This window comes from Chiloscyllium plagiosum, unplaced genomic scaffold, assembly GCF_037043375.1.
Source record: "Chiloscyllium plagiosum isolate Xiang-an unplaced genomic scaffold, Cpla_swu_hap1 HiC_scaffold_31, whole genome shotgun sequence".
Taxonomy (NCBI): Eukaryota; Metazoa; Chordata; class Chondrichthyes; order Orectolobiformes; family Hemiscylliidae; genus Chiloscyllium; species Chiloscyllium plagiosum.
The window spans coordinates 84154468-84180729 of record NW_028270169.1 but is presented as its reverse complement, the minus strand read 5'-3'; the positions used below and the strand labels follow the sequence as shown (position 1 = coordinate 84180729).

The 26262-nt window shown below is 38.9% G+C and overlaps 1 non-coding gene across 1 annotated transcript; it reads right to left on the bottom strand.

Moving 5' to 3' along the window:
- Positions 1-1304: 1304 nt before the first annotated feature.
- Positions 1305-1378, bottom strand: trnat-agu (transfer RNA threonine (anticodon AGU)). The gene has a single exon. It is a non-coding gene; the product is annotated as a tRNA-Thr (tRNA).
- Positions 1379-26262: the final 24884 nt, after the last annotated feature.

Here is a 26262-nt window from a genome sequence, read left to right as displayed (position 1 = left end):
TGTGCATTTGGCAGGTCGGGAAAACGTGAATTCCCAACGCGTTGTCCAGACTCGAATACGATACGGAGACGTTCGGTCTGGGTCTGCCACGGCCTAAATTTGAAAGTGGGTTTGCATGTGCATAGTCGTTGTAGTGTATATTTGTGTCTGAGAGTGTAACCAGTTTTATTTTCAGATGGGTTTTAAAAATGAAGCGATCAACAGGATGTTGATTTTCATGTTACTTTGATAATGTAAATCTGAACCAAAAATATGAATTGTTGGAGAAACTCAACAGACCTGACAGCATCTGTGGAGAGAAACTGAGTTAAAGTTTTAGATCGACAGAAACACGTTACTTATACATTTCTACATTATAATGCTGGTAAAATTATCAGTCTTATCTGTTGAATCAGGATTTTTATCAAAATATCTCAATGACAGACAACCGTCACCTTTCCAAATTCAAAGGACTTTATAGACTGTAATGCTGTTTCCGTTGCTCTCAGCTGGTGAAAGGCTGTGCTTAAATGATTGCCTTCTTTCGTTTCCTTTCTCTCAGTTTGCAACAATGTCGAATAGAGAATTGGTCATTTCAGTGTCTAACTCAGCATGTGTCTCCATATGACTCTCTTTGTCTCTGTGCATCCACCTCTCCCTCTTCCTGTTACAAATTCTCCGACACTCTGCCTGTCCATACAGCTCTTTACCTATTTCGGCTCTATGAAAAGTCTGACATTTCAAGACAATTTGAGTGTGCAGCTGCTGAGAGGTTTTTTGCCCACTGACTGGAGTGCGTTGAATTGGGCTCACATTCTCCGGATAATGTGTCTGTCACTTCAAACAAGGCAAGGCGACACTTCGTCCTCAACCAATTATGACTGTTCCGAATTCAAAATAGAATCCCTAATCCATAAGAAAAAAATGCAATTACACTACAAATAAAGAAGCACAACGATGTGTATATTGTTGGTTTAAATGTATGAACGGTGACATCAGAGAATGAGAGTGATCAGCTAGTGGTATCTCTGCCATTACCACAAAATTCCCCGGCAAATCTGCAGCGTCTCCTGTCTCATCTCGTTATTCCGACCTAACTGGGAATGAAGGATGGGGAATAAAAGAGGAGGACAAGCAGAAGTGCTTGTGGAATAATGGAAAGAAACCACAGACATAAGTAATAGTTCGGAATATTTTAAAAAATGGCATTCACTGTTGGAACTTAACCTGGATCACCAAATCATAACAGGGTGAAAGTCCAAAAAGATGCTCAGTTATTTTCACGAAGACTTGAAACACCAAGCCCATGTTTGAACATGACAAGTAGGCACCGCTGGGAGTTGAACCCAGGATCTCTTGTTTACTAGACAAGCGCTTTAACCAACTAAGCCACAGCACCACAGCAGCTATCCCCTCACTCATCCATATGTGGAGTTGCTTAACCACTTCCTCACAGTCCTTGGACATGTGTTTTCGCATGAATGTTGCTCACAGAGAATTGTATTCAATCCTCGAATTTTCAAATACAAACAGTTTATAGCTGAAAATTCTCCACTGAAAAGGCACAGAAAAAACATAATCTATTCTTGGATTCATTTAAAACTGGTATTTTCACCTGGTTAAAGTGACAGGAGAAAGAGGATGTGTTCATTCTATCGGGGCCCATGAACCACGTTAATACACACAGAGGGGACCTCACATCAAGAGGAGCAAGGTCATTGCGGTGAATTGACTAGCTGTAATGTGTAAGCAAGTATAAATATTGGGCAGTAAAAGCTGACCCAATGGCACCGACATTGAGTTTTGCACCATCAGTCCCGCGCTCACTTCCTGTCTTATGCCTCCCAGGCATCATTGTCTATCACTTTATTTCACTGTCTTCGTCCACGTCTCAACTTATTTCAAACGATTGCAGATGTCTGATAGAAACCTTTAAATTTTCGAAACGGATTCCTGGAGTATAGTCGTCACTCAATGGGAAAGGATTCACTGTATATCCAGAATTACCACAGTGATGGAGGGGATGAATTACTTTCCTGAAGCTTTCAACGCCTCAGCACAGACATGCAGCCATGATACCGCTCGTGGGGAATTTCCAGGATTTACACTCAGCGACACTGAAGGATCAGCGAGATACATCCAACTCGGAAAGATGATATGATTAGAGGGGCATTTGCGGTGGTCGTTTCCCGTGTATCTGCTGCCTTTGTCGTTATATACGGATGGAAACAATTACTGAGCGATTCTGGCAGGATCTAGATGTGCGCTCTGTATGCAAGCAAGACTTGTTTTCATTCTAATAATTCACAAAAAGAGAAATTAATCTTCATTACCTGAGTGGGAATTATATCCAGGTCTGTGCGATGCAAACTCGTACTACTGAACAGGGACCTCCTGTGATGCTGACTGTAAAATTAAAACCTGACTTGTAGACACTCTTGTGTCTGTCGTTGACTCCATAACAAACTTCAGCTGCAAAGTCGCTCACTCCAAGTTTCGAAAAAGTTCAAATTATCGCACTGGATTTCAATATGAAGAAAGAGGAGCTGTGATAATATGATGTTGTTCAGCAGATGTTCTGCAGGAAGGCACAGAACAGGCTGGTGGTCACAGGGCCTCATTTTGATGTGCTGGTATCCGGTGAGCAGGCAGCACCAATAAGGGTGTCGTGATACTTGTCTGATTCCACACCCCGGGCTAGAAATGACCAGAGTTTTCTCGCTGAACTTGTTTAGGGTCTTGAAAGGAAGAGGCAATGACTCAGATTATGAAAGTACATTTCACTGGAGTGGATCATGTAATAGCGTAGTGACTGTGAATACAGCAGTGGAAACGTCCAGCAGACATGCAGGCAACACTGAAGGAGGCACGTGAAGACGAATGTGTTCAAGTTGCCAGTGAAAGGCATTGCTTCACAAAGTGTGACGTATTGAATTAAAGCAGTGACGCTAATTATCTTTGCTGGTTCTTCACTTTGGTAATCTTGTATCCCCCCCGATATAAATCTCGCCATTATACATGGAAAAGGTGAAAGGAAGTCGACGGTGGGTCGGCCCTGTGGTGTAATGGATAACACGTCTTAATTTGAATCGGTCTATTGTAGTTTTGAGTTCTACCTAGCTCAATTGCAGCATGCTGCTTTGTTGAAGTCAGTCATAACTGGTTTTATAAATTCATTAAGGCCAAAGAGGAGTCTGCGAAGAGTACCGGGACACCATAAAATTAAATAAGCCCATCTCTGTTTGGTGCAGCTCTAGATGGGGGAGATATGAAACTTGTGCTTTGTATGAATGCTTACTGTGGGGAAGGACATAGAACACAGAACATAGAAAAATACAGCGCTGAACAGGCCCTTCGGCCCTCAATGTTGCGCCGACCTTTGAACTATTCTCAGTGCATCCCCTTCCAAAATACTATCATCACCCATGTGCTTCTCCAAGGATTGTTTAGATCTCCCTAATGTGGCTGAGTTAACTGCACTGACAGGCAGGGTATCCCGCGCCCTTACCACTGTCTCAGTAAAGAACCTGCCTCTGAAATCTGTCTCAAATCTATCACATCTCAATTTGTAGTTATGTACCTTCATACAAACTGACGCCATCATCCTAGGAAAATGACTTTCATGTCTACTTATCTAATTCACTGATCATCTTGTGTGTATCTATCAAATCCCCTCTGAGCCTTTTTCTTTCCGATGAGAACAGACCCACGTTCCTCAGCCTTTACTCATTAGGCCTTCCCTCCAGACCAGTCATCATGCTGGCTCACTGGTGAGCACTGATGCCTCATAGCGCCAGGGACCCGGTTAAAATTCCAGATTCAGGCAACTGTTTATGTGGAGTTTGCATATTCTCCCTGTGTCTGCGTGGGTTTGCTCCGGTTTCCTCCCACAGTTCCAAAATATGCAATTCAGGTGAATTGGCAATGCTCAATTGCCCGTATTGCCAGGTGCATTAGCTGGGCTAAATATAGGAGAATGGGTCTGGGTGGGTTTATGTTGGGAGGGTCGATGTGGACTTGTTGGGCCGAAGGGTCTGTTTCCACACTGTAGGGAATCTAATCTAAATCTCCTCTGCATTTTTTTCCAATGCTTTCACATTCTTCCCGACATACATCCCCACGAGCGTATTGTGTATTTGCAGCATGATAAAGCGGCTCCGGAACTCAATCCCTCTACAAATGAAACCTAACACACTGCATGCCTTCCTAACAGCACTCTCAACCTGGATGGCAACTTTCAAGGATCTATGCACATGGACTGCAATATCCCTCTTCACATCCACACGACCAACAATCTTTCCATTGACCCAACACTCTGCCTTCCTGTTATTCTTCCCCAAGTGCATCCACTCACATTTAGCTGCATTGAACTCCATTTGCCACCTCTCAACCCAATTCTGCAGTCCATCCAAGTCGCCCTGCAACCTGTAACATATTTCCAAACTGCCCACTACTCCACCGACTTCAGTGTCATCTGCAAATTGACTCATACATACACCTATGATGCGTCTAAGTTATTGATAAAAATAACAAACAGCAGTGGCATCAGAACAGATCCTTGTGACACACCACCAGTAGCTGGACTCCAGGTTGTATATTTTCCATCAATTACCACTCGCTGCCTTCTTTCAGGAAGCCAGTTTCTAATCTAAATATCTAAATCACCCTCACTCCCATGCATCTGCATTTTCTCAAACAGCCTATCACATGGAACCTTAACAGAGGATTGTCTGAAATCCATGTATACCACGACAACTGCTCTACCCTCATCTACATGCTTGGGCACATTATCAAAAAATACTCAATGAGGTTTGTGAGACACTGCCTACTCTTGACGAAACCATGTTGACTATCTGAAATCAAATTATTGCTTTCCAGATGATTATACATCTTACCTTTTATAATCCTTTCCAAAACCTTTCCTACATCAGAAATATGGCTCACTGATATATAATTACCTTGGTCATCTCTGCTGTCAAGGGCACAACGTTTGCAATCCTCTAGTCCTCTAATACTAAACCTGTAGACAATGACGACTCAAATATAAAAGCCAAATGCTCTGCTATCTCCTCCCTCGGTTCCCAGAGAATCCTCGGACAAATCACAACCAGCACAGGGGACTAGTCTACTTTCAATCCTTCTGGAATTGGTAACACCTCTTCATAACTAACATCGATCCTTTCTATTCTAATATCTCTTATCTCATTCTTCACCCCGACATTATTCTCCTTTACCTGAGTGGACACCGATGCGAAATGTTCGTTTAGTACTTCTCCCATCTCCACAGGGTCCCCAATCAACATCCCACTTCTGTCTTTGACTGGCCCTATTCCTACCCTAGTCATCATTTTAATCCTCACATACCTACAGAAGGCTTTAGATTTCTCCTTTATTCTATTTGCTGAAGATTGCTCGTCTTCTGAAAAATCTCTTTAAATCCGTCCCAGCTAATTGGTAACACTCCATCGCATCATCTGAACCACCTTGTCTCTCAACACATAAGCCTCAATCTTCTTCTTAACAAAAGATGCAATTTCTGTAGTAAACCATGGTTCCCTTACCTTTTCAATTCTTCCCTGTCTGACCGAGACATGCCTATCGAGGAAACGCAATATCTGTTCCTTAAATCAGCTCCACATTTCCATTGTCTGCATCCCGCGCATTTTGCTACCCTGTTCTATGCATCTTAAGTTTGCCTAATCGCATTATAATTGCCCTTGCCCCATCGATAACGTTTCAACTGTGGCATGAAAGATGTAGTCTGTGGGGAAATGAATGTTGTTATCTGCAGTAAAAGAACTGTAACAGAAGAGGAAGCGCCGGATGTATTGGACCGGCTAAAAGTTAATAAATCCCTGTGACGTGATCAGGTCACACCACAGAACTCTGTGAAAAGTGAGACAAGTGATTTATGGATCACTTGCTGAAAATTGTGTCATCGATCATCACAGGTGAGGTGCCATAAGACTAGGCTGGCTAACATGACACCGCTAATTAAGAAAGGAGGAAAGGAAAAGCCAGGCAACGACAGACCTGTGAGTCTGACGTCGGCGCTGGGTAAATTGCGGAGGGAATCGTGAGGGACAGGATTTAATGTATTTGGAAATGCAAGACTGATTATGGATGGTCAGCAATGGCGTGATGCGTGGGAAATTATGTCTCCTTAAATTGAATGAGTTCTTTTTTGAATAATTAACAAAGAGGATTGATGAGGGCAGACTCGTTTACGGGATCTCTGTGGACTTCTATAAGGGAGGTCGACAATATTCCCCATGGGAGACTGGTTAGCAAAGTGAGGTGATCCAACCATTTCGATTCAAAACCAGCTCGAAGATAGAAGACAGAGGGTGGTGGTGGAGGGTTGCTTTTCAGACTGGAGGCCTGTGACCAGTGGAGTGCCACAAGGATCAGTGCTGGGTCCTCAACCTTTTGCCATTGATATAAATGAGTTGGATGCGAACATAAGAGATACAGTTAGTAAGTTTGCAGGTGACACCAAAATTGGAGGTGCAGTGGACACCGAAGATGGTTACCTCAGATTATAGCAGGATCTGACCAGATGTACCAATGGGCTGAGAAGTGGCAGATGGAGTTTAATTCAGATAAATGCGTGGTCCTGTATTTTGGGAAAGCAAATTTTAGCAGACTTATGCACTTATTAGTAAGGTCCTAGGGGGTGTTGCTGATCAAAGAGACTTTGGAGTGCCGCTTCATAGCTCCGTTAAAGTGGTGTCGCAGGTAGATAAGATCGTGAAGAAGGCGTTTGGTCTGCTTTGCTTTATTGGTCAGAGCATTGAGTACAGGAGTCGGGAGGTTATGTTGCGGCTGTACAAAAACTTTGGTTAGGCCACTGTTGGAATATTGCGTGCAATTCTGGTCTCCTTCCTATCCGAAAGATGTCGTGAAACTTGAAAAGTTCAGAAAAGATTTACAAGGATGTTGCCAGGGTTGGAGGATTTGAGCTACAGGGAGAGGCTTAACAGGCTGGGGCTGGTTTCCCTGGAGCGTCGGACGCTGAAGGGTGACCTCATAGAGGTTTACAAAATTATGAGTGGCATGGGGAGGATAAATAGACAAAGTCTTTTTCCTGAGGTCGTGGAGTCCAGAACTGGAGTGCATAGGTTTAGAGTGAGAGGGGAAAGATATAAAAGCGACCTAAGGGGCAACGTTTTCACGCAGAGGGTGGTACCTCTATGGAATGAGCTGCCAGAGGATGTGGTAGAGGCTGGTCCAATTGCAACATTTACGAGACATTTGGATGTGTATATGAATAGGAAGAATTTGGAGGGATATGGGCCGGGTGCTGGCAGGTAAGACTATATTGGGTTGGGATATCTGGTCGCCATGGACAGGTTGGACCGAAGGGTCTGTTTCCATGCTGTACATCTCTATGACCCGATTACTCTATGTTGTGCCCAGACCCGACTATGCCAATGCACTTCTGCTCGGCGTCAAACATTCTGAACTTTCAGATAGTAATTGTTTTAATGTCGTCAGCAAATTGCAGTTGCCTGTTCCCGAGCTGACATATTTTCCAATTCACATGGCTAACACAAATCCAATTAGCCTCAGTAATTACTGCAATGGCAATCAGATCTGGCTGTATGTGTGTGTGTATGTGTATGTGTGTGTGTGTGTGTATATATATATATATATATATGTGTGTGTGTGTGTTTTCAAACACAGAAACACGTACAGCATGCAGGGATTTCATTTCTATATTAAACAAGAATGTACATTTATCAGTAGATAGTATATCAACTGCAGATAAACAATAACTAACGATAACATATCACTGGAATGCTGACAACCTTAATCCTCTCATAGAACATAGAACATAGAACATAGAACAATACAGCACAGAACAGGCCTTCGGCCCACGATGTTGTGCCGAACTTCTAACCTAGATTAAGTACCCATCCATGTACCTATCCAAATGCCGCTTAAAGGTCGCCAATGATTCCGACTCTACCACTCCCACGGGCAGCGCATTCCATGCCCCCACCACTCTCTGGGTAAAGAACCCACCCCTGACATCTCCCCTATACCTTCCATCCTTCACCTTACATTTATGTCCCCTTGTAACACTCTGTTGTACCCGGGGAAAAAGTTTCTGACTGTCTACTCTATCTATTCCTCTGATCATCTTATAAACCTCTATCAAGTCACCCCTCATCCTTCGCCGTTCCAACGAGAAAAGGCCGAGAACACTCAACCTATCCTCGGACGACTTCCTCTCTCGTACAGCTTCCACCACAAACTCCCAAAGGCAGTCACAGAGAAAAGAAAACATGGTGTCGTTGTTGCATATGAAGCATGGGAAGGCATTTCAGTAGTCCCTGCCCATAGGAATCACTGAGATTATTCTGTTAACTTTTCAGGATACTCTGCGGTAATTGGTTGTGTCAGCTTTGTTTTGCTTAACACTGCTTCGACATGGTGGAAAACCCTCCTGCTGAACAAACCAAACACCCAGGAAACTGGCCTCGCCTCAGAATTTGTGACAGTATGAGTGACAAAGAACTCCTAAATTCCAGTACATTTTAAAAACTCAATGTGTTCCTTAACTCCAAAAGTGAACATTTAGCAAAATCATTTGCAACTTTAAAACCAGTTTCTCTTCACTAATTGTTATTGGCCTTCAACTGTACAGCAACATACTTTTCCAATAACCATATATTAAAAATACATCAACTTAATTTCAGAACCACACAACGGCTTTCAGTGACAGTTTCCATCTCCCTCTGGCTATAGATCTCCCTGGGTCATCTTCGATATTTTCGTTCAAGGATATTTCGTATGAAAAAGGAACTTCGATAGGGAATAATTTGTGGACAGTTTACTCTATCGATGACATTAAGTCTCACTCTGTCTAACTGTCAAGATGTCTGATTCTTTACTGCCCAAGCATTGGATTATATCAGTGGTATGATATTTGCGAAACAATAAATTCAAAATAATCAGTTTTTAATTTGCTGGGCCTAATTTAAGCTGATGTTTTTTTTTAATCAATTTGAATCATTGCAAAAACAACAGCCGATATTCAGGTGTTTGTTTCACAATGAAATATGGTATATTTTCAAATTTCCAGCACACTCTGATACTGCTAGTCAGTCACATGATTGGTACCTGCAAGCTCTCATTGCCAAACAGCCTTCCTTCTCTTTTTAATGTACATTTGACACCCGCAAATTTATAACATCTCTCCACTTACGAAAACGATATGAACCATTACAGTGAAAAACGTTTTTTTTCAGGTTTTATCCACCATTGCAAGGAAATACGTTGGGGCTTAATTTTACTTCATACTAATTCCTGCGCGCACGCACACGCACGCACGCACACACACACACACACACACACACACACACACACACACACACACACACACACATATATATATATATATACAAAATATTGTTATCCATTCAACCTTATCTATAGTTTTTCTGTTAAATCAGCAATAACGCACCTATAATCAAATTATTATGAGCCATAACACGTACAATGTCTAAATTAAGAGTCTGCAACAAAAGACTCCAACGCATAAAACTCACATTCTTGTCTTTTATTCGTTCCAAGAATGTAAAAGGATTTCAATCTGTCACATAAACATTAAACTGGTGGAAGGCCAGTACGAAACTCAGTAATTCTTTTTTTTCGATGGTGGAGTATTTTCTCTGGTGGGGTGTGGAGTTTAGTGTGCAGTAAACAACTGGCGTTCAATTCCATCATGATCTTCGAACAGCAGTACAGCTCCAACGTGTATGTTGTTGGTGTCCAAATTGCATGACCGATGTTATGTAACAAGAACCTCTCCTCTGCTTTCGTGAATGTTGATTTCTTTCAGATTATTACGAGTTTTGCTTCTCTTAATCGTTCAAAGAGCTATGCCAATTGCAGCATGTGATCTCCCCATGACTTACTAACGATCACGACATCATCTGGATGGACTGCACGGTTTCCTAACGCAGCCATAAGCCATAAGGTCATGAGCCTTTGGAATGTGGCTGGTGCATTTTTCATTCCAATGTGCATCACTTCGAATTGATGTAACCAATTTGAAGTCAGGAACACTCAAACCTCTTTGTATTTCTCTGATAAAGGTATCTGCCCATCACAACGTAGTAGTTCCCACTACCTAATGTTGCTAGCTTATCCAAATTTCTTGGTACAGTCTGAGTCGATTCGGTAATATTTTCGTTGAGCTCCCATCCACTTCCTTCCACACTTGCGTGGCTTTGAAAGGAATAATCCTATAGGGGTGTTGTTTTATCAAAACAGAATTGCCTACTTCTACCCCATGCACAATGGCATTAGTCCTCCCCATGTTATTCTTGCAACTGTCGTCATACTGCTGCTATCTTTGACAGTTAGCTCACTGACGCATCACAGTGCTCAGGGACTTCCTCATTGTTTAATTTGCGGTCCATCAAAAGCCCCATCATCTGAATTTGTCTTCTCATTCTGTTGGGCAGTAATTCACTCTTTTTTTTCAGTGCCCTCTCTCTGTTGTAACAAGGTTTAAACGTGTTCATATTACATGCCCGTCACAGTTTTCTTCTATCCGCATAAGACCATTAGACCATAAGAGATAAGAGTGGCCATTTGGACAATCGAGTCCTCTCCACCATTCAGTTATGGCTGATGGGCATTTCGACGCCCCCTACTCGTATCCCTTAATTCCTTGTGAGATTGAGCATTTATCAATCTCTTCACTGAAGACATTTAATGCCCCCGCCTCCACTGTGCTCCGAGTTAGTGAATTCCACAGGTCCGCTATTCTCTGGCTGATGAAATGTCTCCTCATTTCCTTTTTAAGTTGACCCCCTCTCAGTCTAACGCTGGGCCCACGAGTCCTAGTATCCTAACGAGACAGAAACAATTTCCGAGCGTCCACCTTTTCCAAGCCATCTTGTATGTTACTATTAGATCTCCCCTCAGCCTTCTGAACTCGAACGATTACAATCCTAGGATCCTCAACGATTCATCGTTTGTTAGACATACCATTCCAGCGAACATCTGTGTGAATCTCCGTTGGAGAAGCTCTCGTGCCAGTATGTCCTTCCTAAGGTTTGGTCCACAACAGGACTCAATATTCTAAATGGGGCTTAACCAAAGCTTTATAACGTCTTCGTAGCAACTCACTGCTTTTACATTCCAACCCTCTCGAGAGAAATGACAAGAATGCATTTGTTTTCTTAACCACGGACTCAACCTGCAAATCACTCCGCAGTGTACTAGCACTCCCAGATCCCATTGTGCCTTGGCTTTATGAATTTTCTCACCGTTCATAAAGTAGTCCTTGCCTCTGTTCTTTTTTTCCAAAGTGCAAGACCTCGCGTTCTCTCACATTAAATTCCATCAGCTATATCTTGTACCATACTCCTAAATTGTCTAAGCCTTTCTGTAGCCTCCCCAACACCTCAGAACTACCTGCCTGTTCACCTAACTTTGTATCATCGACGAACTTCGCCAGTGTGCCACCAGCCTTTTAATCCAGATCATTTATGTATAAAGTGAAGCTGGGACCCCAATACTGAATCCATCATCTTTATGAAACCGTTTTTCCTGACTCAACTTTTCTTCTCAATTTGATAAGGATCACTACAGCTGGCTTTTGAGTGAATATTACAACTGGTTATACGTCATTCCCACGGGACAACGTCCGAATTTCTAAGATTCTATCTTCCCCCGTGCCTTTCTACGCTGTGCTACTTCAGGTGTTGTTTAACTAACTCACCTAACCGATTTTATCTCTGCATCACCTCTGATACATAATCCAAGTACGCGGTCTCCTACTTTGGCCCTATGAATTTCTCCGTAATTATTTTCAAAAGGCCTCTCACTCCATGCTCGAATATTACGTCAAAGGGCATAAACTTAGAAGATTTGTTTTGAGGCATGCCCAATGGCAAACAATGCAAATAGGATACTTTTATCTCAACCATTCGGGCAGCCCTGGCAGTACCCTCTTAACACGGTATTCAGCATCTGATGCCTCCTTTCTGAAGCTCACTGGGATTCAGGATGGAACGCACTTGTTTAAAAGTGCTGTATTCCTCATCCATCCACCATTTCGTCAGATAGCCGAGTAGTAACATTTGGCCTTAGTTTGATTGAATATTCCTGGGTGGCCTATACCATGTGAAGAAAGCTATTGATTCCACGACCATTATTATTTTCTTCTTCCTCCATAATGGAATTGCCTCCGCAAATCTGCCATTTCCATTATGGTTAGCAAGCACTGCTTCTCGCTTCTAATTTGGGGAGGGGACGTGCAGAATTAGTCATCACCTGCATGAAAGATTCTTCCAATGTGTTATTTGGCAATAAAGTTGCTGTTTTTATTACTGCTGTCGCTTACGTAGCATTTGGAACATATGACATGTATGGCAAACGTTATTTACATCCTAATTGCATTTGAGGCCAATATAAATGCTTTTGTACCTCAGCCTGACTCGTATTTCCACACAGTTGACCTCGTACTTGTAGTTCATGTATTACCCATAATACTTCCTTTATTGCTATTTGCAACACAAGCTTGTGCATTTCAGCCCAGTTCTCCCCTACGTTCTTCTGCATGGTGTCCATTTTAAAATAATAACCATCAGGAATAAACTCTGACATATTTTCTGAGTATACGTCGACATATCTATCTGTTATTGTCTCGTCTTTCAGTTGTAAATCCATTTGCCTTCCATTTCGTCACTTCTGCCTGACCTCCTGTCAGTTCCAGTTTTCCTGAACCATTACATCAAACAGTGTGCCCGCTAATTGAATCTCAATTTCTTCGTCTTTCTCTTCACATTCTGCTTCGTGCAGTGACCTATGATAGCGGGATCGTTTTACTACACTGTCTGAAAACATGCCAGGTTATTTACCTTTTAACTCTTCAATTCCCTGGTCTCCGTTGGTGTCGCCACAACACTGGTGGCACTCCCACATTGGATACTGATGAATAGATCCCAAGAAAAAACTGTATTCCTGGAACTCACACTCGATCACTACTCCAACATGTCTTGAGTTTGCTTTCCAAACTGATCTTACAATGTACGCTAAATTCCTGTCCAACTATCCCACAAATCACTGTTCTCTCCGGTAACATGTCAGAACGTGTGCAAAAACATTCACTTCTCGATCCTGTATCTCTGAAAATAGTAACATATTTCCCTTATCTGTGTGTTCTTTCTGAGTAAACTTTACCCAGAGAGATGAATGATTTTCCAGATCAGGGACTCACTCCATACCCAGCTCGTATATGAGCTGTGCACTATCCAGTAGCTCCTCGATTTTACTTCGGGGATTCTCTTACTACATTCACGAATGCCAATGGCTTAGCGTCTTTCATCACATCTTTTCCCAAAGTAGCTTAATTTAATGACCAGTACAGTGACTTCATGTGTCCTCCTTTGCCACAGTGGAAACACTTGCCGGATATCACTTCCTTTTCCTCCTCTTGGGCTTCTTTGTTAACCTGTTGTAGACTAGTGCCAACGTACTCTTAGTTTTGTTTTGTAGATTGAGATCAGTACGTCTCCAAATTTCTGTCCCTCACAGGATGGAGTTCTTGTCAAAAGCTGAACGTTGCCTTATGCAACAGTGCGTATTCATCTGTCATCTCTGCTGCTATTCTCGCTTATTGGTTATTGTTCATCCACACAAATTCTTGTCATCTCTGAGAGTGAGTTCTTAAAAACTCCTCCAGAAGATTAATCTCTCTGATAGCCACGTCGGCCTTGGCCATTGTAACTATAGCAACCAAATATCAAAATTACGATTTTTAATTCTATCGAACACAACATAGGTCTGACCTTGTTCCTTCCTTACTTTTCTCAACCGCTGGCGATACGCCTCTGGTACGAATTCATAAGTAATCAAAACCATACTGCTTGACATCTTCATAATCAGGTCAGGCAGCATCCAGGGAACAGGAGAATCGACGTTTCGGGCATAAGCCCTTCTTCAGGAATTCCTGATGAAGGGCTTATGCCCGAAACGTCGATTCTCCTGTTCCCTGGATGCTGCCTGACCTGCTGCGCTTTTCCAGCAACACATTTTCAGCTCTAATCTCCAGCATCTGCAGACCTCACTTTCTCCCCATCTTCATAATCACTTGACCACTCAACTGACAGCACGATAAATACCTCACTCGCTCTGCCGATCAACCTAGTTTGAACGAACATTTCCCACAATTCAAACACTCCAAATGCCGAGTCAATTGTTCAAATGAAATAAAGAAGGCTTCTACATCATTCTCATCAAAATGTGGATGCGCTTTAACATATTTGTGTGTATCACACTCTTCTCTCTTCATATCCACATGGTTAACTTGACTTTCCTGGATATGGTGCAAATTCTGAAGATTAACTTCTCTCTCCTTTTCTCTTTATTTTCTCGCTCTTCTTTTTTTCCGTCTTCGATGTCTCCTTGTTCAACTCAGCACCTTCTCTTTATTTCTTTTCACTCTATTTGTTCCTTCTCTTACTCTTTCTGTCTCTTCTCACTTCTTTCTATCTCGTATCTCTCTCTCTCTCTTTGTGTCTCTCTTTCCTTTTCTTTATCTTCTAACTCCATTTTCCGAACATGTAATATAAGTGTTTTTTCTAACTCTGCTGCACTTGTTTGTTTCTCTGACAGACCTACCTGCTTGATTAACTCACTAGCACTTTCAGTATTACATTTGTCCTTTGTTAAACCACATTCTAACCTCTTTGCTAATTTAAAACTTGTGTCGTATTTCTGTCTTTCTGAACTTTACCAACATATTTGGGAATAGTCTTCAAATCCCAGAGCGATGTTTGCAATATTAAAGCCAATTATCTCACTTTCCATTTAACCGAACACAAGTAACCGAAATTAAAATCTCACCTTCACTTTTTTTTTAAAGATGTGATTCACTAATTGGCATGAGTTTACATTTTGTTTGGACCTTTCCAACCAAAAATCAACTCAAATCTCTCCAAATCCAGATTGGATTTGTCTAAAAGCGTCGAAACCATGGACTCGAGCCCCAAACTGTTTCGACACGGCGGTGAACACTTCTGCTATATGAAGGAATCACCCAAAAAATCCCATCTCACTTCATAATCTGGTAAAGTAGGAGTGACAGAAAACTCCTAATTTCCACTGTAAAAAACAATTTGTCTCTTAACTCTAAAATTCATCATTAGACAACCAACAATTTTAATGCTAACCCACATTCTCTTAACATTTTCTGCCTTGAAACCCAAAATAATATACTGATGCAAATAATGTCCTAAGTAAAGTTACTTCAAGCCACTGTTACATTTAAGATAACATACCGGAATAAAATCATTAGACCTAAAGAGAAATCAACATTGGTAAATAAGAATATACGTGAGGCAAAATACAGGAACAGAAGGGAGTAAGAATATATGAGATCAAGAACGTAACATCATAAGAGAATAAGAACTTAGAAAAGACAAATGGAGATAACGATTCCAAACAAAAGACACAGAAGATGAAAAATCTTAAGAAAATAAGTGTAAAGGAGTAATTCGATAAGAGAGTAAGATCATCAGAAGGTATGAGAAAAAGAACTGAAGAGAATTCGAGCACAACAGAATAAGAGAATAAAACAAGAGAAATCAAAATCTAAGGAATATAAGATAATTTCGAGGAACACACTGAGACAAATGCAACTAGACTAAATGGAAATGACGTTTGTAACTAGGAAGTGTTAGCCGTTGTGCAATGTGTGAAAATAGATGAAACCCCTGTGCCAGAGGGTTCCCTGGGAGCCAGCGAGGAGAATACAGAGCGTTAATTTTTGTCTTTGTCAAAGGAATCGTGCGAGATGACTGGAGGGTTGAAAATGTTATTCCATTGTTCAATAAGTGGAGTAGAGGTAACCCTGGTAAATATTGACAAGTGCACATTTCTTGGCTTATGGGTAAAGTCTTGGAAAAGGATAGAAGAGACAGGATTTATTACAATCTGCAGAGGAATAAGTTGATTCAGTATTATCAATACAGTATCTAAAGTGTACGCCATGCGCAACAAACCTTATTGAGTTCTTGAGATGGTGACCACACACGTGGATGAGACTGAAACGATTGATGTGATGTATATTGATTTCATTAAGGCGTTTTATAAGGTTCCAGACGGTTGGCGATTGCACAAAATATGGAGGAATTTTGCCTGGTGTGGCGTGAAGATCTCATGAGGAAAGGCTGAGGGACTTGAGGCAGTTTCGTTCGAGAGAAGAACGCTGTAGGTGACTTAATAGAGACATACAAGATAATCTAAGGATTACGTAGTGTAGACAGTGAGAGCCTTCTTTGCTCTGATGCTGATGACGAACACGAGAAGACATAGGTTTAAATTGAGGGGTGGTAGATGTACGACAGATGTGAGAGGTAATTCCATTACTCAGAAGGTAGTAGGGGGCGCGTGGAACGCACTCTCTGCAGTAGTTTTAGAATCCTCAAATTTAAGGGCATTTAAATGGTCTTTCGTTAGACATGGGGATGAAAATAAAAAGTGTACGATAGATGGACCTCAGACATGGACGACATGAGAAGCGCAACATCGAGTTTCGAAGGGTCTATACTGTGCTGTGATGTTCTATGTTCTGAATTCTAATAATAAAATCAGAGATTAAGAGAATATTTCTCAGAAGGAATAACAGAATAAGAGCATGAGTACAAAGGAGAATGAACCCAAAAGACAATGAGATAATAACATATGAACGAATAAGACAGTAGGGAATGAGAACTGAATAAAACTATGATAAAGAATAGAAGAACAAAAGTGAATTAGAACAGGACAGATTAACATAGTAAGATAATGACAACATTAAGTATTATGCGCATCAGAACATAAGTGAACATGAAAATAAGAACATTACAGAACAGAAATCTAAGATAATAAGAGCGTCAGAGACAACATGATAAGAGCATATGACACACAGAAGGAGTAGAATAAGTACGCAAGACATTTTATGAATATTAAACTCAGAACAGAAGAGAATATAAACACAAAACAAACGAGAAAAACAACATAAATGAATACGAAAATAAGAGAGGAGAAATATATGAATTTAACAGAACAAGAACACACGGGCACATGAACATGGGAGAACAAGAAAAGACGTACATATAAAAAAAGAGTTACAGAATTCGAGATCAAAAGAATAAGAACATAAATGAGTAATAAATATGTGAAGAGGGATATAACAGAAGAAGAGAATATGAGAATGTAAGAGATGGAGAACATAAGGAAATAATACAAGAAGGAAATGAAAACATAAGATAAGAACAGCATAAGGGAATATGTGCAGATGCAAATACAAAAACAAAACACAAGTGAGTAAGCAAATAAGAGCGTGAGACTGTGAGAACAACAGTGAACAAAAACATAAGGGAACAAAAACATCAGACTATAAGTCCATATATGAATAAGAACATAAGAGAATGGGAAGGCAAGACAATGATAATGTTAGAAAATTTGAGCAGTTATATATGCGAATAAGAACAAAAGGGAAGAAGGTGATAAAATAAGAAGAACCTATGAGAATAAAAGATAAAAGAATGACAACATACGAGTATAAGAGAAGAAGAAAATAAGAACATTTATGAATATGCAAATATGAACATAGAATAAAATAACATGAGATCTAAATCTAAAAAAACAATCTAAGTGAGTAAGAACATAAGTGAGTATAAAAATAGGACCATAACAGTATAGGATCACAGTGGAACAATTAAACAGGAGAACAGAAACAGAAGAGCATTAGAGAATAAGCACATGAACCAGAGAATTACATAAATGGAAAATACGAAAATAAGTGAATAGGAACATAAATATACTAGGACACACAAAGTACAGTAGAGTTTAAAATGTAAGAGTATAAGAACGTACGATGGTACGAGAATAAGACCTTCAGAAAACAAAAGCAAAGTGCTTTTATGAACAAGAAAAGGAGTACATAAGATAAAATAATAAGAACAAAAAAGAAATCAATCGATGTGAACAAGAACATAAGAGAGCAGCAACATGGGAAAATAAAAGAAAAAGAACATAAGAATAACACACAAGATCATTTGAGAATAAATAAAGAATATCAGAATTAGAGAAAAGTAGAATAAGAATGTAAGTGAATAAGTAAATAAGATTATTTATGATTAGGAAAAGAAGAACATAAGAGACTAAAATTGGGAGATTAAAACAGAAGTCAAAGTAATTGACTAAGAACATAAGTGAGCAGAACATAGGAACGTCAAGCAGTAAGAACATAAGAGAGAATAACACGGATAATCATAAGAATGTAAGAATTTGAAACAGACAAATTAAGAATATGTTTAGTGGCATATGAACATAAAAGAATGAAAACAAAAGATTCGTATAGAATATGAATATTAGAAAAAGAGAATAAAAGAATTTTAACGTAGGAGAAAACGAATTGACGAGAATAGGAATACGTGAGAATACAACATAAGGCAATAATAAATAACAGCATAAAAACGTAAGTGAATAAGAAATTTAGAGATGAAGACGATAACACTCCAAATGAATAACAGAAGAAGAGAATGAGGACATAAGAGAATGACAGTACATGAGAGTAAATTAATAAGACAATAAATTAGGAAGAAAATAAGGGAATGGAAAAACGACAACAAAAGAGAATAAGTACATTAACATTGGAGAATAAGAATACAAAAAAATAAAAACGTAAGTTAATAAAGAAAGAGAATAAGTACAGAAGCAAATCAGAACAGAAGTAAATATGCAAATAAAACATCAGGGAATAGGAAGGTACAATAATAATATCATAGGTGAACTATAACACAAAGAGAATAAGACCATAAGAACATGTGTAAATATTCAGGTAAGAACGTAAGTGAATGAAAATTCACAAAAAAGAGAAAAACAGCAGATCTCAAGACCAACATAACATATCAGGAATATATGAACATTTTAGAAAAAAGAACACAAGAGGATAAGCGCACAGGAGAACAAGAAGATCACAGCACAAGCCATTAAGAACATGAATACTCAAATTCAAGACCAAAACAATAAGAATAACACTGACTGATAAAATAATACAATAAGGATATAAGGGTCGAACAGAAAACAGAATATCAGAGAGGAAGAACATAAGAGACTAAGAACACAACAGAATAAAAACATAACATAATGAGAATATAATGGAATACGTACAATAGCGACATAGAAAATAAGTGTCTTGGTGAATAAGAACAAAAAGAGAACTTGAAGATAAGGCGGTACAAACATTAGTGATTAACAAGGTCAGAGCATAAGATAATACGGAAATAAGAAAATAACACCGACATAGCATTTGCGAACACTAAAATGAGAACAAGACAAGAATAGAAAAAATAGAGACGTTAGAGCGGACATAGGACAGTAGGAACATATGAACAGAATAGAATAAAACACAAGAGAATAAAAACACGCAAAGACAAGAACAGACGAGCATAAAATAACAAGGACATCTCTATGATCTTTCAAGAGCAAAGGAATAAGAACATAAGAATGATTGGTAAAATACGCCCGTAAAATCATGGGGAAGAATAAAGGGGAAAATAAGAGACAAACAACATAAAAACACAAGAGAATAAGAATAGGACTGAATAAGAATATAATATCATGTGAACATAAGGTAAACAGAAAATAAGAAAATATTTGAATAAGAACACAGGTGTGTGTGACCGGGAGAACAAAAGCGAATTAGAATACATGAAGGCAGCACAACATAAGTGAGTATCCAAATACAGACATAAGGGAATGTGAAAGTTAGATAATAAGAATATAGGTGAATTCGAACATACATCAATATGTGAATTAGAACATAAGAGAATAGCATTGTGACTAAATAAGAACCAAAGTGAATGACGAGTTAAAACATACGAGAATAAAGGAATAAGAACATAATATCATTTATGATCATAAACTTAAACGCATAAGACAAAACATTTTAGAACTGAAGTGAAAAATCGAAAAGTGAATAAGAATATAATATAGAGACATAAGAGAATAAGAACATTGGAGAAGAAGACCGTGAATAACAGAATCAGAACATAGACACATGAATGAATAAGATCATGACAGTTAGGACGTAAACAAATAATACAATAAGAGCATAAGATTAAAAGCATGAGAACACGAGAGAATAAAAACAAAACAGAGGAAAGGTATAGCACGAAGAGAACGAGACAATAAGAACATGAGATCTGAATATCATAACAATATAAGACATAACAAACTAAAAGAATGAAAAATGAAAAAGACAATAATAGAACAGGAGTCCATGAGAATGCAACATAAACCGTGGTGCACTGATATACGCGTTTTTGGCGATAAAGAGCAGAGGCAACAACAAAGGCTGAGTCGAAACCGGAAACAATCACCAACCAGGAGTGTTCTCTCGCAGTCGGGGAGCTCTTCAGTGGTCCAGGACATTCGGCCTTGAATCTTCGGTTTTCCATCCTCCAAGGCTGACTGCGAGCTAGGCAAAAATGCACAGTGGCCGTGGAGAGGCTGCCAGCCAAGTTTGGTACCCATGGGGATGGCGTCAAGCATAAACTTGAGTTCATGTCACACTACAGATGACCTCACTGCATTGAGATTTATCTCACAAACATGCACACAAGTGCATTCACGAGCACACGCATGCACGTAAACACATAGGTGCGTGCGCACACACACACATACAGCCATAGACCTGGACACTCACACAAACTTTCTCTCACACAAAAGCTCTCCCTCATGCGCACACACATATATCCCCACACTAAAATCCATGCACGCACCCTTTCAATAACATATACCCCATTGCACACACATACACACACGCTCTCATGGACACTCACGTGTCCACATACACACCCACATGAACACACTCACTTGGCCTACCCTGCACTCACACATATATAAAGTTTTTTGTATGAATTTGTACTTGCTGCACAACATTTTATTTTGCGCGAAAACTGCATTATTCATTTATAATTCTGCAAATCCCATTTTAGAAATGCAATCAGTCTGAACGAACATTGGGACACCGACTTTAAGCTCACACCTTCAATGCATTATCTGATCTGAAATGGCTCCTACTTTTAAAACTGTGTTGATCATATAACGTTTTTAAAAATCTGGGATTTACATATGAAGGAACTGAAAATAACATGATTATTCCTAATGATAAAAGACTAAAGCTAATTTTGTTAAATATTTAATTCCATGACAATTCAATCTTGTTGCTTCAAATTCTGTGTCCTATGATTCTGGTCCACAACCACCTGATGACGAAGCAGCGCTTCGAAACATAATGCTTCCAGGGAAATCTGTTCACCTCCAAACTGGTGTTGTGTAATTTAAACTTGACCCATTGTGAAAATAATAGAATAAGCACATACATAAGCAAGAATAAGAGAATAAGAATGTTCGAGATTATGAATAAGAGAATATTAAAGGGTGAGAAAAGCGTAAGAACAGAATGCACAATGATCAAATAAGAGATTGAGAACATCAGATAATAAGTGCATCTGGTAATAAGATAATAAGAATATAAGAGCGTAAGAAAGTGAGAATATAAATGCAAAAGAGATTAAGAAAAATAAAAGAATAAAAATAGAAAAGAATAAACTCTTAAGATAATGAGCACTCCAGAGAAAAAGCACAAAGGTGAATGAGAAAATAAGGACATAAAGGAAGCAGAACGTAAGCGAATATGCGAATAACAACACAAGGGTACATGAGTTTAAAATAAGAAACAAAATCGAGTTTAAAATGTAGGAGGAGAATAGCATAGGAGAGTAATAGAAATGAGACGTCAGAGCATTTATGAATAACAAAATAAATGCAGAAATTAAAATTATAAGAATTAAAGAGAAATCAACATAAGTGCAAAACTACGTAAGTGAGGAGGAACAGAATAACACCAGAGAGCATGCTCATAAAATGTGATGGGGATGTGATGGCTTAATTGTATAATCAGTGGACTGTAAATCCTTCGAACCATGACAGAATGTGGAATTTGATTTCAACAAATATTTGGAATTAAAAATCTAATGACTGCTCTATATCCATTGCCTCTGCTCGAAATAAAAACGCCATCTGTCTCACTAATGCCCTTTCGTGAAGGAACTTGTCAATACCTACCTGGTCTGGCCTACATGTGAATCCAGCTCAGTAACAAAGTGGCTGACATTCAGCTACTCGCCGGGCTATTAGGGATGGGCAATAAATGCTGCTTCACCAGCGATGCCCGCATCGTCATAAAGAAAAAAGAGAAAAATAATAAGTCAAAAACAACATAATATCATAAGAGAACAAAGCTTTCAATATAAGTACGAGAGAACAAGATAACAAGAAAATAAGTTGAGAAGACCATAAGACGATTTATAATCATGAAAAGAAGAATATAAGGAAACAGAGTTTGGGAGAAGATTTGTATCTTGTGTGCTCATTGTTGGCCGAGCTGGGAATTTGTGTTGCAGACGTTTCGTCCACTGTCTAGGTGACATCCTCAGTGCTTGGGAGCCTCCTGTGAGGCGCTTCTGTGATGTCATCACTATAAATGCCGGAGGAAACATCACAGAAGCGCTTCACAGGAGACTCCCAAGCACTGAGGATGCCACCTAGACAGGGGAAGAAATAACTGCAACACAAATTCCCGGCTTGGCAAACAGAACCACAACAATAAGGAAACAGAACAAAAAAAATGCAGATAAATGAACAAAGGTGAAAAAGAATATATGTGAAGCGGATTATAGAAACAGAAGGTAGTAAGAACATAGGATAATAAGAGCTTGAGAAACACAATTAAACTTTTAGACTAAAAACCTAAGAACGTAAGAGGATCACAACAGAAGAGAATGCGAGTACATGAACAGTGGAAGAAATGAATAAAACACAGAGAATATAAGAGAACAAGAATAGACGAAAATAGGAACATTGGAGAATAAGAGAATTGGTCCATGAGAAATTAAGTTCATCAGAACATAAGAGAATCTGTATCTAATAGAGCAAGACACAAATAAGAATCTAAGATAAGAAAATAAAAACATAATCGTCTACGAATGTGCGAGATAAAGAGAACAAGGCTCGAAGACAGTAACAGAATAAGAGAATGAGAATATTAGGGAATGTGTACATAAGTGAATAGGATAATAAAAATATAACTGAGTAAGAACATAAGGGATTGAGAACATGATAACAAAAGAGTTAAAATTGTAATAAGAATCAAATAATATTAACAGAACAGATTAAGAAAGTAACATCATGGAAACATAAGAGCGTAGGCACAGAAGTGATTCAGAACATAAGACAATACGACGGTAAGATAACAAAAACATGAAAGAATCGCATCCTTAGTGAATATGCGATTGAGGATATAAGTGAAAGCAAAGATGATATAATAAGGACATAAGAGACTAACATAATAAGACCGTAAGAACAGATGAGAATAAGATAATTAAGATATAATTAAGTGAATATGACTGAAAGATCGTCGGAACAAATGAAAATAATAGAATAGGAACAAAAGAGAATAAGAACGTAGAACAAGAAAATAAGAGCTTCAGAGAGTAAAAAATAAATAAAAGAATTCAAGAACAAAATAATTAGAACACAAGTGAGCAATAGCATAAGAGAACAAGGCCATAATGGATGAAGAGAATTCGAGAATATAAGAAAGGAAGAACAGGAGAACATACGAAAACAAGAACAGAACAGAATATAAAACAAACGATAACGACAGGGTGACAGAATAAGTACAAAGAAAATACGATCATAAAACATCATTAAATAAGAACACAACAGCGTGAGGACAGGAAACAAATGCGAATGAGAACATCAGAACACAAGTGAATCAGAACATATATATGAATCTGCGAATGAGAACATAAGAAAATACAAATTGATATTAATAGAAACTTAGGAGATAAAGAACATTGTGAATGAGACCATAATAGAATTGGAAGGCAAGCTCATAAGGAGTAAGCGAATTTGAGCACAAGTGATGAGGTGAACAAGAAGGTAAGAGAATAGGGTGGTAAGATAATGCGAACCTGCGATAATAACAACATAAAAACATACGAACATATGAGAACAAATGAATAAGAAGATAGATGCATTTATGGATATGAAAATAAGAACACAGCAGAGTGAAACATAAGGTTCAAAGAGAAAAACAGCACAAGTTCAGAAGAACATAATGGGTAAGAACATAGGAACGTAAGTGACTAAGAGAATAAGAACATATTGGATCAAGAAGATAAGAGCATTAAAGAATTAGAATATGAATAAGAAAATTAGAGAACAAAAGAATAAAAACATAAGTAAATAAAAACAGAAGAGAATAAGGACATCAGCCAATCATAGACTAAGACAATATGATTAGAAAATAAAAGATTGAAAATGAAGAGAATAATAGTGCAAGCCTAAGAGAACGAGAGAATTAGAACATGAGAATTGGATATCATCAGTCTTAAGGCAATGATAATAAAAAAAAGACATCAGTAAGTGAATAACCGAATAAGAGTAAATGAGAATACAACAGGATCCAATGAGAACATAATAGAATAAAACAAAAAGAATATTCGGGAGTAAGAACATAAGATTACTCGAGAGTAAGACCAGCCAATGGTAAGTACAGAAGAGAATACGATAATAAGAATGTAAGACATTAATATGATCATATCATGAGAGAAAAAGAGAATAAGATAATGAGAACCTAAGAGAATAAATACATTAGATAAGGTTACAATAAGAATATGAGTGAGAAATAACATAAAGGAATGAGACAATAGGAACAAAGGACAATAAGAACATGCGAACAGAAGAAAATAAAAAGAGCACAGAATAAAAACATAAGATAGTCAGGTCATAATTACACAACAGAATACGGAAACAAGAGCATATGAGAACCAGAACAAAGTGAATATGCGAATAAAAATACAAAGGAACCAGAACTTAAATAATAAGTACATTGGAGATTAAAAAGCTAAACGCATATGAACACAGGAGAGTAAGACAATAAAATCATAAGAGAACAAAACAAAGAAAAACAACTTAAGAGCAAAATAGAATAAGAAGTTAAAATATGAGAATTAGAGAATGAAAGAATAAGAACGTAAGTGATAGGTAAATAAGAACATTCATGATTTTGAAAGATGAACGTAAGAGAATAAATCATAAAACGTAAGGGAAATCAACTGAGGTGAATAAGAACGTAACTGTGGCAGATCATAGGGGCATAAGGTTGTAAGGACAGAACTGAACAAGGACATGGGAGCATGAAATTGAAAGACCCGATACATACCACAAGTAAAATCAATATATTTTACAAAATGCCTTGCAAGAATTGTAACAAACACTAGATTAGATGCCTTACATTATGCAAACAGGCCCGTTGGCTCAACAAGTCCACACTGATCCTCTGAGGAGTAACCTACCCAGACTCATTTCCCTCTGACTAACGCATCTAACCTATGCACAATTTTAGCATTGCCAATTCACCTGACCTGCACATCTTTGGACTGTGAGAGGAAACCGGAGGACCGGAAGGAAACGCAGGCAGACAGGGGGAGAATGTGCAAACTCCACACAGACAGTTGCCTGGAGCTGGAATCGAACTTGGGACTCTGGTGCTGTGAGGCAGCAGTGTTAACTACTGAGCCACCGTGTCGCCCCAAGCTACGTTGGACAAACAGGCAGAAATCTCGCCACCAGGAAACATGAACATCAACTCGCCACACAACTAAAGAGTCCACTCTCCCAAATATCCTTACACACGGATGAGGACGGACACCACTTCGTCTGGGACAACACATGTGTCCTAGGACAAGCCAAACATAGGTATGCACGGGAATTCCTGGAGGCATGGCTTTCCAACCGGAACTCTGTCAACAATCACACAGACTTGAATCCCATTTTCCACGCCCAGAGAAAAAAGAACAGGAAATGATTTCACCATAGGAACTGACATCACTGCAGGAAATTACATCACCAATTCGAGGAAACTCAAACATCGAAAAAGAAAATGGGCACCGCTACCAGTGATTCTTTTGAAGGTTCACTGAAGTCGTTACCTGGTATGGTGATGAAACGTCTGATAAAGAACCTTCCAGATCAGCGAGCAAACCTATACCTATCCGAACAGAATAATCATATAAGTACATAACAGAATAAGAAAATAGAACCACAATAAAATAACAACATAATAGATTAAGAATATAAGGGAATCCGAAACTACCACTAACATGTAATACAAGAATAAGAAGATTCATGAATGAA